This window comes from Hipposideros armiger, unplaced genomic scaffold, assembly GCF_001890085.2.
Source record: "Hipposideros armiger isolate ML-2016 unplaced genomic scaffold, ASM189008v1 scaffold_14, whole genome shotgun sequence".
Taxonomy (NCBI): Eukaryota; Metazoa; Chordata; class Mammalia; order Chiroptera; family Hipposideridae; genus Hipposideros; species Hipposideros armiger.
The window spans coordinates 4804903-4823455 of NW_017731364.1; positions in this window are offsets into that span (position 1 = coordinate 4804903).

Here is an 18553-nt window from a genome sequence, read left to right on the forward strand (position 1 = left end):
TTTCTTTTTAAAGATAGGAAATGTGGCTGGACAAAAATATTACTTCAGGTAAAGAGCACATTCAACAAATTTCAAACAGAGGTCCAATGGAAAACTATTGTGTAATCAATAGTATGGAGCATGTGAGCCCCTGAGGAAGTTCTTTAGTAGTCTAGCCCTCACTTATTCATCTGGAGAGTTCTTTACAAAGGACTAACTACGAACTCCACAAACAGTTCCCAGTAGGGAAGAACAGAGAGCCATCCTTGGTCCTAAGCACTGCAGAGGGAAATGAGTGGGTGATAGGTCTACACTGCTTCCCACACTTGAGCTCGATGCATTTCGGAGGGTCACAGTCTCACAGAACTGAGCGAGCTAGATGGTGAAACGCAGGCCCGGGAGGTCAGTCACAGCCCCAGGGAAGCCTTCCTGGGTTTGTTTTGAATGTGTTGTTGAGGAGGGTGCTTTTGGAGACACCTCTCAGTGGCTCTCTAATGAAGACCCAAAGGAGAGGCTTTGCTCAGGACTCTGCATTGGGAATGGGGCTCCGCCTGACAGTCTTGTTTGTTTTTGCTGTATAGTCACTGAGAGGCTTCTCAGTATTCCTGTCTCCTTTTTCACATTGGTGGCTACAGACACAGAGCCAGCTTGGTGGCCACTCCTGTAACACGTATGTAGGGGTACATGGAACTCATTTTTGCACAAACTCCAGTTCTGGATACATCTTATTTATACTTCTTACTCTTTTATAGCCTCTGCTTTTGTTTTTACTGATTTTAAATTTTTTAGTATAAAATTTCTAAACATACTTACATGTAGAGAGAATAACACAATAAGCCTCCATATAGTCATTCCCCAGATTAAAGTTATCAAGACTTTGCCATATTTGCATCATTGATTTGTTGTTCACAGCTGGAAATTTTTGAAGCAGGTCCTAAATATCACGGCATTTTACCATACATACTTGAATATGCATCTCTGAAAATTTTGGACAAGTTCTTCAAATTCCATAATGATCTAGCACACCTAAAAAATGATTAATTGTTCCTCAGAATCATCTAACTCAGTCCCCCATCAAATTTTTCATGTTATCTCAAATATGTCTTTTTACAGTTTATCATTTATAGGCATAAGACTCTTGTGAAAATTAATATTAATCAGGGATTACCCATATACTTCCCTTTCCCCCCAATTCACCAAAGTGAACACTATAATGCCAAATCAACATTCCCCCACTCTGCCCCATGCTTTCCCCATAACTCACACCCTAAATTTGTCATTGCCAGCCCAGTTTCTACACTTGTAAGAATGGGTCACAAAGGATTTCAATGACAGAGAAAAATGACCTACGGAGAAAGGTAGAGCGATGGAGGATGAGAAAACTGAGGCCACAGAGGCTGGAGGTGGGCAATGTGGCAGAGAGGTGGAGATAGCAAATGAGCGGTGCCAGAGGACACAGAGGTAGGAAGCAGAGGGGGAAACATAGGAATTGGAGAAATGTTGCTACAACTTATGAGTTTGATCACTTTTGTCTCCTTTTGGAAAAGCAAGTGAATAAAATTCTTCTATAATTACTTGTTTGGCTCTTGTATGCATCTTGAACATAACACCATGTAGAGGTGGACCTGTGTGGACTATAGCACCGAGTTTTCATAACGTAAATGCTTAAAGTGTTTACAGATAATTCTAGAATGAGATTTAACTTGGCTGTCCATGAGAAATGACTGTGATTATGAATTTATGTATATGTACCAGTCTGTGTACTGACTGAAACCCATCTACATACGTACAATGTAGGTGTGTCTCTTTGTAATTATAAGGCAATTATGAGTCATACCAGTTGTCCACTATGTCCTAATGCTTGAATCCAGGTCTTCTGGGATGAAACTATATGCATCACTGGCAAAATTTCTAAGAAAGAAGAAAAAACGTAGTAACAGAAAATAAAGCCTGAATCTAAGCACAGACAATGTATTAGCTAAAAAGAATAGGCCAGGTTGTCAAAACTTTGTCAAGTGTGGCTGTCATCTAAGGAGAAACTGAGATCAGGCTGCCATGGTCCAAGGCCAAGGAGCCACTTTTGCCTTGCACAGGACTCTTTCATAGGAAAAGAGCCCTCTGAGTGTGGTTCTGGATGGCCTTAAGGGCTGACTCAAAACCCATTCCCTGAGGGTAATGCTTTGCAATCCTCTCTTTAGTTGACCTCCATCTGTGGAAAACCTGGGGCCTGAATTTAGGATTCTTTCCTCAAGAGAGGATTTAAACTTTTATTTGAAGTAGACTGAGGGAGTTACAGACCTGTGGTTACCTTAGCCCAGAGGTTCTCAACCTGTGGGTCGCGACCCCTTTGGGGGTCAAATGACCCTTTCATGGGGTCGCCTAAGACCATTGGAAAGCAAAAAGATATTCACATTATGATTTATAACAGTAGCAAAATTACAGTTATAGAGTAGCGACGAAAATAATTTTGTGGTTGGTGGTCACCACAACATGAGGAACTGTATTAAGGGGTTGCGGCATTAGGAAGGTTGAGAACCACTGCCTTAGCCCCTTTCCTTGGTCCAGGCTTACTCTGGAAATCTGAGTTGATTCTGCTTTTGCTCTGCCCCATGTTTAATTCTGGATTATTGTGCTGATATCGGCTTTTATCCTGAAGACAAATCTCCCTTTTTTTGCCTGCTGTTGGTTTCAGCTCAAGGTTTTAAAAGTAAATGTAAAATTTCCATATATTTATCTCAGTCATCCTCACAAGTACCCTGTGAAGCAGGAACCGTTATTTCCTCCCTACCTCCCACCCCCCAAATCAGCCAAATGAGGAAATAAGGCTTTTAGAGGATACGAACTTCTCTAAAGTTCCACTCAAAGTAAATGGTGGAGCCTTGATTTCAGCCTTGTATGTGTTTGACTCCAAAGTGCATTCTCTTCACCACTGTGCTTCCAGCCAAATCCTCCTTGGGGTAGACTATGGCCGTGACCTTCAAATGGCCACTCTGTGGTTTTCCTCATTTCAGTCCACTTTCTTGCTGCCAACCAACTGTTTCCTTTACAACATAGCTATCTAAGATAACATCAGTCTAACCATCCCTGATATGCAATCTCCCTACTTTCCACCAAAATGTGCAAAAATACACGAAAGACACAATTGCCACAGCACAGAGAATTAAGGATGGCGATGGGCCATTTGGCAGTGTCAGGGAAATTTCCCACTGAGTGAGATGTGGATGGGCTAAACATGACAAACTTTTCACTTTGGCCTGTGAAACAGAACAGCAAGGCTAGTTGTGATGATGCCAGGAAGCAGAGTTAACACTCTTCTCCCCCGGTTCCTCTCTCCAAGCCATGCCAGCATCCCACCCCCATCTCTAAGTCATCACATCCAGTGGACAGGGCAATTCCCTGGGCAGGGGGAAAAGAGAGAAAGAGTGTGTGTTAGTTTCTTCCTGGCATAAGATATATAAAAATAGCCAGGCGGAGAAGAAACCTAGGGTTAGTGCACTCAGGGACTTGGTTTCCTGAGACAGCACTGTCCTGCTTTCCCTCTCTGCACATGCCTTCTTGTGCCAATAGAAATAATGGAGAATTAATAAGTCAACAGGTTTTGTTGGGGGAGGTACTCAGGAGAACCAGCAACAGATGGGTTTCTGTGTGGTTTGGGAGAAAGAGAAAGAAAAAAATTTTTAAGGGATAGCTGCTATGGTAACTGGAAAATGGATGGGTGAAAAGGAAGTTTAGGATACTTTGTTTTGTGCAATACAATGAAATTTCCCATCTGGCACCTCTCTGAAAGATGTCAATAAAAATAAAAATTATTCGGGTCAGCTGAGTGGCGCAATGGTTAAGAACTGGCTTGGAATGCCAGAGGGCCCTGGTTCGGATCCCACATATGAGGGCCAGTGACACTGCCCTCCACAGCTAAGATGCTGAACAACAGCTCAACCTGGAGCTGGGCTGCTGTGAGTCGCGCATCGGAGTAGGCTGCAGCCCCTGTGGCAGTGGGTTGCCATGGGCTACCGTGTGTAGCCAGCAGCCAGCATGAACGGCCAGCAGCCACCGTTGAGCGGCCAGCAGCCGCAGTGAGCGGCCGTCCAGAAGCTGGCGACTGAGCTGCCTCACCCTGGAAGATCACAATGATGGTGCCAACTTGGGCCAGTGAAGCAATGTCCTCCACAACTAGACTGAAGAACAAAACGACAGCAACTTGTCTGCTCCCCTTCCCCCAATTCCCCAGCACTGTTCCCATCCCTCCAATTCCCCAATAAAAATATTTAAAAAATAAAATAAAAAATGAATAAATAAATTAAAAAAATATTTTTCAATGCCTTTTTGGGTTGTGCTTCTTTTCCTTGTGGCACTGTGTACTGAATAACTGTAAGGTGATCTAAGCTTATCTCCTATTCATAGTCATACAAATGGGCAGTGGAAGAAGTGAAGAATTCCTTCATGGCCTGGTTGAGTCAGTTCTGATGCATATCTATAATACAATCACCTCGCTCCAGGGTGTGATCTGAATGAGGGAAACCCATGACACTTGTCTGATGGAAAACATTGACCTTCCATAGATTTTCTTTCAAATTTGAGCAAATAGAGAAACACAAACAAACAAACAAAAACCCCAAATCAAATCAGGCCAAGTAAAAATAAAAACCCATTCCAAATGGAATCTATAAAAATAAGCCACAGAAAAGCATAGTAATACTCTAAGGATGTAAAGGAAGTTTAAACTTAAAAGAAGTTACTATAGGAACCAAAAGCATGCTTTAGAAGGACCTGCTTTGCTTCTTTTCTCTCCAACTGTTTCTTTCTTCCTGTGGCTCCCTTGTCTCTCCCAGTCTTTCACTATTCCATACCTTTTCTCACCTCTTTCTTCCCCTCTACTTGCCCTCTCTCACTTTTTCCCTCCGTCCGCATTTTATTGTCCCTATTTCCCCTGTATCCCTTTCACTTTAGGTAGTCTCTACTCAGGACAACATGGTGGACATCTTTACATCTTCCCCTCATCCTCTAACCCGTGTCTGTCTGGGTCTGAAGGTCCAGGTCTTCTCCATCCCTGAGCCTCCTGGGAAATTCTCTCTCCCTGTGGCTCCTTTCCTTGCAGCATTTGGCTTCATGTCTTACATCAGATTCCCTTGGTTCCATGTTCACTTATTGAGGCTTGTTAAAGAAGGCAACATGCACCAGGTGTGTGGCAGTAGTGATGCCCTATGTAGAGTCTTAGGGTGCCTTAGATTGAGTTTCCTGGAAACAGGCTCGGTGATGGAGAGTTGCATGCAGTTTACTGGGAAACACTCTTAGGAGTTACACCTCTAGGGAGGTGAGAAAGGCAGGATTGGCCAGACAAGAAACTGCCATGCAGTGTGGTTACAACTGACCCTCAGCAGATCCTGTGGGGAGCTCTGGAACTGAGATAGCCCTTAGAGTTGTCCCATTTCAGTTGTGAGGGCAATTCCCAGCGAGCCATCAGCATTCCTAGTATTCCCAGCTGAGGGATGGGGGCTTCTGCAGACAGGGGGGAATATGGGTGGAGATTGGAGTGATATTTAGGGGATGTACATAATACGGGTGTTCTATCTTCACCCACCCAATACACTCCTTCATTCTTCAGTCATAGCGATGAATGTGACAGAGGGTAATCAGACATGGGTTTGGCCTTCATACGAGGTACAAAGAGATAATGACCAAAATAATAAAAGAGCAAGAAAAAGATCAAGAAGGAAAGATATCATCCTCAGAGGATCTGGGAAGGCTCCCTTGGGGAGGGTGGGGTAGCTTTGAACTGGGCCTGAGAGAAAAGCCAGATTTTGATTTGTAAGATGAGCGACAGGGCAGCAAAAATGTAGACAGAGGGAGTCATTTTTAAGTACTTTAAAGTCTGTGCAGGTCTTCAAGCCCCAGAGCATTGTGAATAAAGAAATCCTGATTTCTCAAAGTAAATGTCTGTTAAAGACCTGGGGTACAACATAGAATGGATAGAATGGAGTGGGGGGAAAGCCCACGGGGCCTTGCCCTGGAGAGGTTTTCATGTATTAATACCTCAAAGATGGCAGAGAGCTGCAGGTGTGGAGGTGTACCGTGGAGACCTCGTGGCTTTAGCACCCTGTATTTAATGAAAGCTTAGTCACAGAGCCATTTCGGAGGCTTGTGCCTTAGGATGAGGGCTGGGGAAGCTCCATGGACGGTAATAGCTGCTGCTTTTAAGTATCTGAAGAGTTTTATAAAGTGGGGTCGGGTGGGCTTGGTGTACCACTTAGTTAATCTGGGTCCAGAAGGCAAGCCTAAGGCTACCGTATGAATGAAACAGGAAAACAGGTGGCTCAACTCACTAAAAGAAAGAGTTTAATGACAGTGCTTTGTCAAAATCAGGCAGGCTATGAGGTAGTTGACTGTAGGAGGAGATATTCAAGAAAAAGCTGGAAATGCAGACATGGTTAGAGGGAAGAGCCTGTGTTTGGGATTGGCAGTTGACCTAGATGAACTTTAAAGCCCACTCCAGCTCAGGTGATATAATAACGACTACATTTATTCAATGTTTACTACGCACCAAATACTATTCTAAGCAGTCTGAACATGTTATCTATCTCATTTAGTCCTCACAAGTTTATAAAGTGGACATTATTACTCTGTTCAGTTTTTAGATAGGAAATCAAAACTTAGGTAGATTAAATCATTTAGCCAACTGTCACACAGCCAGGAGGAGGTGAGGCCAAGATCAGAATACAGACAGGCTGATTCCAGAATCCAGTCTTCATCTCTTGTATGACTAGGGTATTTGAACCTGTGGCATCATTGCCCAGCAGGTGACACTGAGACAGTCAGTAGGAAGAGCCCGGAGCAACAGTGATGAACTCTGATGTGTTAGCAAATGCCCCCTCCACTTGGTAAGTTACTTAGCTCAGTAATCTATGAAATGTCTATAAATACTGTTACCCAAGGGACACATTGCTGCCTCTTACCTCAGAGTGGGAATGAGATAGTCAAACCCTTAATAAGCTCTAAATGGTGGGTTGCTTGGCATGTGAAAAGAAAATTTGCCGATTCCCCCCCACCCCCCATCCCTTATGAGGTGAGTTGGGGACCAAGAAGAAATGACCTAGTTTTCCTAAGTGGAAGTTCCTGAGAGCAGGAAGTGTCACCATGTTTCTTGGGGGTCAAAGATCCGTCCTTTCCTCCTGCAAGTCAACCTGGGTTCCCAGGCAAGAGCACTGAGCCCATTTGATTCTGTCAGACACAGCTCTGCCCTTAGGGAGCCTGTGAATGATTAGAATTGTTGTCACAGTTACAGCTCACTCAAGCTCAAAATAACATGGCAAGTATAACAGAGGCACCAGAAAAGGTTTGTGTGGCTTAGAAGAGAGAAAGCCTGTTCTCACAGGGACTAGTCAGGGAGTCTTCCCAGTGCAGGCAGGATTGTAGCTCATTCATTGAATGCCAACTTCCTTTAATGCTGTACTTGATGTGTCAGTGCATAAGTTGGAGGAGGAACCTGACCTCAGAGTGCTCATCTTTTCTTGGGGTAGACAGATAATCCTGCCACAGTGGTTAAGAGAGTGCACTCTGCCATCAGAATGCCCAGGTTCAAATCCGTCTTTTACCATCTGCTGGCCAAGTGATCCAGGACAAGTAGTTGAATCATTTCAAGGCTTATTTGAGTCACCCACAAAAGGCATAAAAACAAGAGCCTATTTTATAAGGTTGATGTGAAGATAAAATGTAAACCTTTAACAGAGTGCCTGCTAGGCATATAGTAAGTGCTCACTAAATGCTAGCAATCCTTATAAATGTGATATGGAAAATGTGGGCTGCTATAGAATACACAGGAACTCCCTGCCCCATCCCAGTATAGGGGAGTGAGCCTACTAGGCTAGCTAAAATGGTGCTCTATGAAGATGGAAGCAAGACCTTTCAGGTGGAAGAAACAGCAAGAAGAAAGGTGGGATTCCAGGTCCTGTTCTGGGAAAAGAGAGGCATCACCTAGGTGAGTTGAAAAAGAGTAAGGTGATGGGCACTATGCTTGGTGAGTTACATTGAGACTCAATCATGGGGGAACTCGAGTGCCACACTAAGTAATTAACCCAGTGTGGTGTCCCCAAAGTGTGAGGCAGGAGCTGGTTTCCATACCTGTGCATCCTTCTTTTGTAGACTCTGTTGAGTTTACTTGAACAGAAAAACTTGGAGGACACATTGACTCAAGTAAAGAAATAATCTAGAGGTGGTTATTCCATATTTTTGGTCCTTAAAAATTTTAAGGAGTTTTCTAAATAACCATCAGTTCTATTTTATTCAGAAAACATTTAATAAGGAAAAATTATGGGCATAGCAATATCTCTTCTTTGGGAAAATAGAAAGTAGCTCATGTATATATTTCAGAGAATCTGGGGGGAGGGTGGTGGTTGAGGAAGGGAATTCTGCAAAAGCTACAGGTGTTTCATATAATTGTGGGCCCACAAATTGTTAGGGCAGGGAGGAAACTTACAGACATACTCATATAGTACAATTCAACTAATTTTAGGGACATGGAAATGTAGGACCAGACAGGGCAAGTTCTCTGGGTCACACAGCAAGTCAGTGACAGAATGTAGGCCTTTCATTTCTCTTTCTTGTTCTTTCCACATAGTTCTTGCTAATACTATCGCTCTCCTATAGTTCTGAGAGTTTATATTCACTGAGTATCATAGTCACACCTAAAAAAGACCTGTTTATATGTGCAGGGGTATGTGGCACCACTTAGTCATGCCAGGTGCTAGTTGCTTCCAGAAGCCATGGATCCCAGATGTCTGAAATGCAATTTAGTCAAACAGTGGCAAGGAGTCCACAGAAAATAGTAAAGGTGTCACCTAAACTGGAAAGGTTATGGATGCCAAAGGCCTAAGGTGGCTGCCATGTGGAACAATACTTGGGTCTCATGAGCTCACTCTAGTGCAGACTTGGCTGATTCTGGGCTGGTGTGTTTTTTGTATATGCTTGGGCCTTCTGGACCTATTACCCATGGGCACTCAGATAAGGGGCTTCAGGCCCCTCAGCCTTCTATAGGTGGAGCTTGACAGGGCTCCCTGAGTGGAGTTTTGGCTCCTGGAAGCTGAAGGAGGGAGAAATGCAGCTTCTGAAACTGGGGCCCCAGGGAGCTGGCAGCAAGACTGACTTCATACTCGCCTTGTGGACTGGCCTTCTCATCCCAGTCCATTGCCAGTTCTGGCCTCAGCCTCACTTTTCTACTTCTCTTTCAGGCTCTTTCTGGCAATAAACATCTTGCTGCCCAACCCTATGGTAGATGTGACCAATACCCATCTAAAGGGATGGGCTCTCTCTCCTTGAGAGTTCTCCCTCTCATTCATACAGGAGTCACCCTCTGGGCCTAAAACGGGGTACTGCAGAAGATAATAGCTTCCCTGGGGTACCAAAGAGAGAGAATCTGGGGTCTGAAGAGTCTTAGCTCCCAAGTGACTAGCAAGTGAGGACCCTTTACTCCTTTGCTCCTGAATCAGATCCACAATGGAATTAACTTAGATTCTTGAAAGAGCAATGTTGGCTTCTAAGAGAAAGAAAGAACAATTTTTAACAAGCAATTGACTTAACAACTAATGGGACTGGCTGTGAAGGGTACTGCTGGTTTTTACCCTGTTCTTCTGTCTTGTTTGCATACGGCATATAACCCTCCAATTTTCTTCACCTATATCAAATATTGCAACCAAAAGTTAATCTTTAGACTTCCAAATTAACTTCTAAACCAAAGCTAATCAAAAGCTGAGGCCCTAGAAAGATGACAATAGCAGAACAAATTCTCCCTATTTTTTCTGCTGAGTTTCAAAAGTTACTTCTCAATAATTAATTCATTGGTGAGATGCTGGGCATTAGAATGTGATATCCAGCAATGCACTCATACATTATTCACTCAGCAAACATATATTGAGTATCTACTATATATTGAGCAATATTCTAGATGCTGGGGATCCCTATTGTCTTTTATTTTTATCAATACTATTAAATTTACTTGAACCCTGGTCAAGAAAGCCAAGTGAAGAATAATTTGTCTTTGTCCCCTGTCCCCCCCCCTCCAACTGCAGCATCTAGCAAATAAATTACTGAGTGGATAGATATTGAATGAGTGAAACTTTATTTAACTTTTATGGTTCACTAGGACTGTCCAATTCCTTTAACAGAAATTTTTTTTTGGCCTGAGAAGCTAGGCATCTGCATAATGGAACTACAAAATTACCTACATATGATGTGTGCACTATGTATTTCAAATACAGACATTCATTAGTAAATATAGGTGAGGCTGCAAAAGAACATGTTCAGACTATTTTGTATTTATAAGGCTGTCATTATAATGACAGAAAGATGCATAGAAACACTCAGACTACAAAGGGTTAAACTAAAGGCCTATAGGTACAAGGCACAGAAAGCATGGATTCATGGTTTCAAAACAAAAAAATTAGGAGTGGGCATTGAGGAAAAAAAAAGTTATTTACTTTCTGTTATGGAAATTTTCAGCATAAAAATGTAGAGAGAATAGTATAATAAATGCCTATGTGCCCACCACCCAGAGTCAACAATTATCAACTCATGGTTAATTATGTTTCATATATACTCTCACCCATATTATTTTAAAGGAAGTCTCAGATAGTATGTCAAAGAAAATGTTTTAGAGTGGCAGTTGGCTGGTGGTTGTTGAAGCTAGGTGATGGGTAGGTGATTTCATTCTCCCCACCCCTATTTTTATATGTGCTTGAAAGTTTCCATACACAAATTAACAAATAAATACAGCTTTGCTTTTGCCATTACATAAAATTATGTCAGAGAATAGGATAGATAGTACTCTGTCTTTCTCCTAAAGTTGTGTTGCAGTTCAATATAAGGTATTCTTAAAAGCTGTCATGTTTAAAGAATAAAACAAGCAGTGATATTCTGGCAATACAGACTTTAATACATTATTTAAATAGAGGCTTCTAACAGAAAAACTACAACACACTTCCCCCACCTTCCCCCAAAGCAGTTAGTATTTATGGACTGTACTGTGGGTCAACACTTCGTTAAGTGTCCCGTATTGCAAGGCACAGTGAGTGAAGACTGAGAGCAGAGAGTGAGAAGTGGGCACACAGCCAAGAAGGGCTTTCTAACAGCCAAGGGGTAGATAGATCTGCTGCCTCTGGAGAGAGTGTGTGTGCTCCATGGCACTGGGGTGTTCACGCTCAGGTGGGTGACTGCCAGACTGTCAACCGGCATCTGTGATTATTTGGACTTCAGTAGTAACCCGAATCCTGTATCACTGGATCTGTCTGAAGATCGACCATGAAAAGCCTCCTCACTCTGAGTGAAGAGTTATGTTCACACTAAATTAAAAGCTGATCATCTTATGCCTATTTTAGGCTTCACTTGCAATGAGTCAGTCACTGGTGCATCTGATCAGGGTTGGACTAGATAATTTCCCAGGTCCCGTCCACTCCTTGACTCTGTTCTACATACTTTTGAATGTCCAGGTCACATGGTAGAGGCTCAGCCAAAGTAATTGAATGCAAGTGTGATCCATATTTATCCTGTGGTTGCTGGGAAACACACATTTGTTGTCCAGAGAAGTTTCTCTTCACTTGCAAAGGAGAGAATCAGATTTCTCTTCATTGCTTTTCTTGGAAAGGTCATGCTTGGAAGGAGGACAGTGTGTGACATGATGGAATTTTCTTTCTCCTCCACCCCTTGCTTTTCTTCTTCTCTTTACTTTGATGAGTAGAGGGTCTTTGGTATAATAGAACAAAGGGACAGAAACATTGCTAACAAATCAGAGTTATACAATGGTAGGTGGTCAGTATTGGCAAGAAAAAGGTTTATTTGCTTGTAGATGCTCCACTTTGAAGACTGAAAAGCAAGAGAGCAGAAGAGCTCTAAGAGAAGACAGAAAGGCGGTCAGAGAGAGAGAGGGGAAAGTTCTGGACACACATCCTAGGTGGACTCTCTGTGTACTGACGGGTGACTTGATGAAAAAGGAAAGTTGTGCCCTGTCCTCTGAACTCCATGAGTATGACTTTCAACCACAATAAGACACTGATAATGTACTCTGCCCTCATTTCCTTCTGGACATTCCATAAAAAAAACAGGTTGTTAGAGTTGAGCAGCTGTATATCTTTCTAAAATCACCTTGGGACACCAATCTCTGGGGTTGGAGGGCCACAGTTCGATCTTGAAGAAGATACATTTCCATGGTAGTGGTCGCCTGGCAACAGGAGCATACATAAGGATCCGTCCTCATGTCATAGGTCATAAATGGCTCCGAGTTAGTCTGAGTCACTTGGCTGACTGATGTCATTGGACATGGAGCGGATGGGACTAATTCACTATTATGCCATGAGTCTAGTATAGAGCCTGGCATATAATAGTTGAGAATTCAGTTTTTTTAGTGAATAAGTGAATAAAAATTTTATTGCTTCCCCACATGTAATGTCATGGGGCCATGTCCCTTCTTTGAAATAAGGGGAAGAAGGGCCGGCCGAGTGGCGCGTTGGGTAGGAGTTGGCTTGGGATGCCAGCTCTGAGCAGCAGGGCCCAGGTTCAGATCCCACATGAGGGCCAGTGATGCTGCATCCTCTACAGCTGAGATTGTGAACAACAGCTCGACCTGGAGCTGGGCTGCTGTGAGTCGCCAGCGACAGCATAGGCTGCAGTGGGGCTGCAGTGGGCTGCCGTGAGCTGCTGTGAGCAGTCGTCCAATGGCTGGCGAGTGACTGCCTCACCTGGGAAGAACACAATGATAATACCAACATGGGCCAGTGGAGCGATGTCCTCCACAACTAGACTGAAGAACAAAAGGACAGCAACTTGTCTGTTCCCCTCCCCCAATTCCCCCAGCACTGTTCCCATCCCCCCAATTCCCCAATAAAATCTTAAAAATAAATAAATAATGTCAACTATAATTATATATACATATAGTCATGGGACATGGAGTAGAGAGTAGGAATGGAGGCAATGGAATTGTAATAGATAAGCATGATATTGGGGGTAGGAGGGCAATAGATGGGAGGATTGGGGTTGTTACTATGTGAGGGTGAAAAGGATAACTATTGCATTGTTCTGTACACCTGAAACTAACTAACTAACTAACTAACTAACTAACTAGCTAAATATATATATATATATAGTGTCAAAATCTAAGGTTATACATGAACATTTCATAGCATAATTAGAAGAATCTGTCAGATTACCTCAGCTATAGATGCCTGGGGATTACCCAATAAATTTTTGAATGAACGCTTGGAAATCCATTTGAGTTGATGACAGAAGGAGGTGGCATAGGTGAGCTCCTTGAAGGCTACACTCTTCTTTTTCTGAACCACTGAGAGTTGATCCAATTTGGCTTTTGTTTCTCTGAAGAAGGTGGAGTTGACATAAAACTCAGCTAATTTTTCTATGAGTGGCTTATCTCCCTTGGACGGCTCTTCAATCTCTGTGGCTTTGGAATAAAAGTGGATAGAGAGAAAGATTAACAAATAAAAAAATATAAATAAATAAATAAATAAATAAATAAATAAAATAAGGGGAAGAAAACTTTCTTTTATTTTGGATCAAATATCATGAAAATGGGGACAATAGTTTTTGAGGATCTGGTAATTTTTCTCAATACTCCCCCCCCCTTTTTTTTTTACCTCCTAAACCACAGCACTGTTCCTCTGTTAAAAGCTACAGAACGTTTTCTGGTAAATAGCCCTCTCAAAGACCAGGTAATGCACTCAAAAATAAGCACAAAGAAAGTCAGAGTTTTGTGGGGTAAGAGTTCAAGAGCATGAAGATTGGGGGAGTTTAGAGTTTGGTCTGTGACTGAGACAAATGGGGCTGAGGCATGGAAGTAGCTGTGATAGGGCCTTGCATGACAATGGCACAGAGGGCTCAGAAAACTGAGCAATGGCATGGAAGAGAAGCTCAATGGTGGTAGTGAGGGGAGGAGGGAAAGAAAAGGAAAGGATTCTTATACACCATGATTGGGCCCACAGAAATGGGTGGTAGTAGTGGGCTGAGTATCTGTGATGCTTCCTTTGCTGGGTTCCAAGGTGAGCAGCACCTTAATTCACCTACTGTTCCTTTCTGGTAATGTTTTGGGCTTGGGCTTGCTGGGTTTAATTGACTCTTTGGATACTTTTCCTCTCTGATCCTCAGTTTACTATTTTGCAAAATAATGTGAATCTCTATTGACATCATAGAATACGACATAGCTTTCTCAAGGCACTAAGCTTTTTGGAGGATAAGGAACATGAGCAGGAACTGTGGTAGATAGTCTCCGAAGATGCCATCACCAATTCCTTCCTTCCCTGTAGGCACATGCCACTTCCCCATCAAGAGGTGGAGTTTATTTTCCATCCTCTTAAGTCTGGCCCTATGATTGCTTTGGCCAGTAGAATATGATGGGAATGATATTCTGGGATTCCTGATCCTTGACTTAAGAGGGCTGGCAACTTCTATTTCCTTTCTCTTGGAATTCTTCTTGGAAACCAACCACCATGCAATGAGGAAACCTAAGCAGCTAAGTTGAAAGGCCAAGTAGAGGAATACCATAACAGTGAATAAGGCATTCTGGAAGCTCACAAATGGCAGGAGCATAGTGGCGAAGGAAGGCAAACCTATATCCATAGTAACTGTCCACTCCAGCGAGAACAAAGCTCTGCCCCTTCCCTGATGGAAATGGCCGTATGTAATGAAAATGCCACCAGGTGGTTGTTGGTTCTCCATGGGATAGTGCCCCTAGCAAGGATTCAGTGTTGATTTCAGATACTGGCATTTGGATGCTCAACAGTGGATTTAGAGAACACCCTGTTTACCATTGTGATAATACACACAGCATTTGCTTCTAACAGGGAACTCATTTCAAAGCAAATGAAATCTGGCAAGGAGCTCATGCCCATGTCATTCACTCATCTTACCATGTCCCCATCACTCTGAAGCAGCTGGCCTGTTTGAACAGTAGTATGGCCTTTGGAAGACTCAGTTCTAGAACCATCTAGGTGATGGCACTTTGCAGGGCTAGGGTAATATTCTGTAGGATGTGGTATATGCTCAAAATTAGCAACCACGATTTGCTGCTGTTTTCCCAGCTCCAAGAATTAAGAGTTGGGAAAACTCTCTCAAAATTACCCCTAATATACACTATTGATTTTTATTTTTTATATTATTATTTTTGTATTCCTTGCTTCCTGCCTCCACAACTTTGGACTCAGCTGGTTTAGAGGTCTTGGTGTCCAAGGGAGGAATGTTTCCTCCAGAGAACAAAACAATGACTCCATGAAAGTGGAAGTTGAGGTTACTACCTGGGTTCTTTGTACCAATAAACCAACAGATTATGGAAGAACTTACTGTTTGGGCTCAGCAAGGGTGGAACACTCTGGGAAGGAAAATTCCTTATTGTGGAACTGTCAAGCTCATTTAGATCCTTGGTCCCTGGGCACAGAGTGTCAACAGAAACTTCTAGTCATTGATCCAGCCCCCCAAAATAACCCTCCTCCTTCCCAAATGCCTCTTAAGGAAATGGTATTGCCCCTCTTTGAGCACCACTTTTCATTAGTGCATCATTTCAAGAGTGGCAATGTTTATTTTTGTAACATTTTGATAAGCAATAATAGAATAATGAGCGTTATAAAATATTTCTTATTGAGCCAAATGACAAATTAAGAGACTGGTTTTCTTTCTTTCTTCTCTTTTTTCCCCCACCACTCTATTTTCTATTAGGGAGTTAGTTTTAAAGCATTTTATGGATTTAAATTATGATCACAAACTTTAAGAAATCGGCCAAAGAGTCACTGGCTTTAAAGATATCTGGACTGGCAATCTCAAAATTGTGTATTTCAGGGCATCAGAGCTCATTTGATAGAGAACAAGTTGCAGTACCACAGGGTTATTTGTCATGATAGAAATATTACTTTATTAGATAAAACATTCTGTTATGCAGAAGGATGCATTACATAGGCCTGCATAGCAAGCTCAGGATCTAAATTAAACTTAATTTGTGCCAACGGGAATTGCATCAGCTGGTTACACACACACATATGCACCTGCATGCATGCGTGAGCACACACACACACACACACACACACACACACACACAACTTTGGTGATTCTTACCTTCTGTGTTCTTGTTTTTCATCACAATGTTTATTGTAGTAACAAATGCAAAAATACTTCCAGATAATTTTTTCCTGGTGTTGGGTAATACACTCTAATTCCAGGACAAGTTCTATAAGCTGTTCTCAGCCTCCATTCTCACTTTGGCCCATGGCTGCCACCTGAAACATCTCCCATCACACCTCAGAGGTTGGTTAAGTCAGTTTACTTCTCTGGGCATTGACTGCCTTAATTCAGAGGCAACAATGCTGACTTGAAGGATAAAAAATGTAAAGAGCTTAAAAATCCATCCCAGTGTTAGCATTCACTGGCTCTGATTTAATTTCTGTTCTTCTTACTGTGTCAAGTGCAAAGCTAGTGGAGTGACGCCTCCCCAGAGCTCTTTAGCTATGTAGCAGCCCTCAAGGAGACAGGTCCTGATTCCAGGCACTGCCTGAAAAGCCTTATTAGAAGCCAGCCTCTTCCATTTGGTGGCCTCCATCCTCCCTCCTGCCCTCTAAGGATTCAGGTTTCTAAATATAAAGCTCTTTGAATCCATGTATGACCACAGTCAGAGGGGGCCTAAGCATTGCCATCTCCTCTAATTCTTCATTGAACAGATGGGCAAACTGAGGCCAAGAGAAGTGATTTGTCCAAGGTCATAGAGCCAACAAGTAGCAGAACTGAGATATCTATTTCTATCTCCTGACTTCCAGTTCAGTGCTCTTTCCACTGGACCAGGGTGCCAGTACCCGTCATCAAATGATTATGGCTTCACAGAGATGGCGTATCTAGAGCTTGCTTTATACTCTATCTTTTCTTTGGTAAGACTTAAAGCTGAATTTTTCTTTCAACTCTAAAATATTTACAGTGAGCATCAGGGGTCTGTGGACACTGTTGTTCTAGTAAGTCCAGCAGTCGAGGTAGGAGCACAGAGCCTGGCGGGTCAACTGCGCCTCACTCCTCTTCCTACGGATTGTGGCCTCAGTGTGGCCTAGTGAACCATCTGCTGAAAGGATATGAATTTCAATTCTTAGAGTCTGGAATGGTCATATCCAGTGATGAAAACGTAGAAAGACACATTTATTCAGCAAATGTTTTGTTCTAGATCCCATGCTGGGAAGTGTACTGATTAAGCAGGGGTTTTGCAGACAGTAATATAGGTCCAAATCCCAGTTCCATTAATTATTAGCTTCTGAATCTTGGGCAAGTTATCGAACCTCTCTGTTTTAGCTTACATATGTGCAAAATGGAGCTGCAGCTGCTATTACGTACCTATAGGGATGGAATAATTAATATACACTAAGCACTTAGGACAATGCCTGATACCTAGTGAGTGCTATGTAGTAATTGCTGTTACTATAAAATTTAAAATATATTCACATAAAACATCAAGACATATTTTGCCAGAATGAAATGATACACATTAAGTATATTAGAATAGCTACCTATGAGGATACAAGGGAATTATATCAAACAAAACAAAACAAAACAAAACAAAAAACCCAGGCAAGTGATTCTAGAGCCCTTGCTTTTAAGGACTACAGATCCTGTTTCCTTATTCAAGGCATCAAACATTCATGTAGAGGCAGAGGGAGCACTTAGAAGATGGTCTCCTGTATTACATGGGAGATTAGGACCTTCTTTTTCTCTCGTTAACTTCAGGATCTACAGTCTGGTCATAGTCATACTGTTTAAAGAGGCTGCTCAGATTCTTTTAACTACACCAAGCTTCTGCAGAGAGCAAAGAGATGTGTTTCCAACTGCAGGAAGCATCGTCTTTGATGCCTGGAATGCAGATACATGAGCTTCATCAATAAGTTTTATACAAATAGGTAGCAAAAGTGTAATTGTGAGAGACTGGAAAAAAACTTAATGCCCCAAATAGAAGACTGGAGAAATAAATTATGCCCAAACATATAACAATATAGAAAGACTACAAGATAGAAGAATATTAAGGACCTAGAAAAATACTCATGATACTCGTGTATTGTTATTAAAAAGATAGATCACAGTGTGGTATGTAGAATGCATATATATATATATATATATATATATATACAGAGGGTGCCAAAAAGTGTATATACATTTTAAGAAAGGAAAAAGCTATTAAAGTTGTAATACTCAATATATACCAATAACAAAAGATGAATACAAATCACGTTTGACTTCTGCAATTACAAGAGTTACTCAAAGTGGTTACCATTGGCATCCAGACACTCCTAATTATGGTGAACTACTGCTTGAGCAACGTTGACCAAAGGGTCCATTTGTATACATTTTTTTTGGCACCCCACATATATACATTATATGTAGTCAGACAATTAAGATTGCAAACTTAATTGCCCGACCTTCGTGTGTATGCCCCTTTGTTTATACATACATATAGACATACACATACATGTATAGAAAATGGCAGGCAAGGTGTGTATATCATAATATTAACAGTGATTATCTTGAGTATGGGTATTAGAAAGTCTTACTTTTTCCTTATTTTATCTAT